The following is a 1,836-nucleotide window of genomic DNA, read 5'->3' as shown; positions in this document are numbered from 1 at the left end:
CTTAGATAGAAAACTTTGAATCAATCTGACTGGATGATCTCGTTGATCTGGATCTATAAAGTGACCTGAGAGGAAGTGAATTGGAACTATGGGAATAAACTAAGTTGAATTGATTTGGTGAAGACAGAAGCTGTTGACTTGATTCATGGCATTTTGACAAATTAAAGAAAAAGGGTCTTTTTTGGTGCAAACTACAAGTCATTCTTTTCAGCGAAGTTTTGTATGAAACTATTTAAAGTTTTAGTTAGATTAATTCAAGGATTTTCCATGGAAGGAGCAACAAAGAGCATCAGGGTTTCATAATCTTGTTTTAAATTCTGGAACGCTTTGTCCTGAAGCAGGAAGAAAAACCAATACTGAAGATTTATTTTATCATTCATCATGTCCAGCGAAGGCTTTTTAACACTATACATAATTTTCCATTTTGTTCTCCTGTTTGGGATCATTTAATTATTTAAATCCACTCTTACTTAAATGAACATTAGAAACAAATTAATTATTTATTATTATTATTATTTTTTCTATTTAATAATAAATTGTTATCTTTACTCCTCCTACAGGCGTAGATAATTTTTTTCATGGTCCTAAGACGATTAAAAGCTGATGGCTTCATGAAACAGAAACCTGCAGCACACAAAGCTTGACAGAAATAGAAAACACCCCTCCCCCCCTCACACAGATATGAATGATTCAAAAAGTTCTGCCATCACAGAAATGATGCAGAGAAGCACTTTGGAGCACTCAATGTGTTCACTGGAGCTCATGCACATTATGACCGGCAGTGAAAGTCAATGAAAGCTTTTTCCTTTTAGATGCTGATGTGACTTTAAATAGAGAAAGCTTCATTTTTTTATTTTTATTTTTTTTTTTACCTTTGTTGAGATGTTAAAACACTGTTGCAATAGTATTTCTAAAATATTCATATTTTATTTCATTAAAACCATATTCATACATAGATTTTATGTAACCTACCTACACACAGTGTTGCTGTACAATGAAAAAAGAGGTCTCCTAGTTTTTAACCAAAGAAATTCTGAAAGGTGTGGAATGCAACTGAATTAATCATCTCCGAATCAGAACTCTGCAGAAATCTGCACAATATTTTCAGGTCTGTTAACAAAAATTAATTGTTTAGCTTCTCCAAAAATCTCTTTGTCCTTCAAGAACAAAGCAAAAAAATGTTAGAATCTTTTAAAACATTTTCTCTAGTTATTAAGGGGTTGCTATGTTCGCAATATTTCCTGTGTCGTGGGAAAAAAGTTTTCAACTATTCATCCTAGTTAAATAAACAGAGTTCGATGGATTTCACTCAGTCGGCACATTTATTCATAACTTTGCAGAGAGAACAGATCATCATACAGTCCTAATGGCAATATTCTGCGCTGTTCTGATCTGGGCAGCGTTCTTTCCTCCTTACTGACAATAATGGAAAACAGTCAGAGTCAAAATAAATTACAGACACTTTGGTTAAACTGTAACATGTTATGAATAAACCTTGAGAAAGAATCTGGTTTGTTATGGAAGAAGCAACGTCTGCTCTACAAACACCATCCTGGAGAGAATGTTGTGGCCTTCAAGGTGAAACAGACTGAGTGAAAACTTTTATTGTGAGTAGATAGAATAAATTAATATATAATAGAAGAGAAATCTAAATTTTCCGACGACAGTCCACCCTTTCGATTATAAAAGGATATTATCGTTGTGTAATCGATTTATAAAAAAGGAAAATCTATGAATGTTAAAAAACTAAGAAAATAAAAATGTGAATATATGTAAAGAAAGCTAAAAACTAAGAAAATAAACAACAAATAATAATAATAAAATACATATGTAAAT

The sequence above is a fragment of the Cyprinodon variegatus genome, unplaced genomic scaffold, assembly GCF_000732505.1.
Source record: "Cyprinodon variegatus isolate N-32 unplaced genomic scaffold, C_variegatus-1.0 Scaffold2078, whole genome shotgun sequence".
In the NCBI taxonomy this organism is placed as follows: domain Eukaryota; kingdom Metazoa; phylum Chordata; class Actinopteri; order Cyprinodontiformes; family Cyprinodontidae; genus Cyprinodon; species Cyprinodon variegatus.
The sequence above is the reverse complement of the archived record's forward strand: the minus strand, read 5'-3'. Positions refer to the sequence as shown.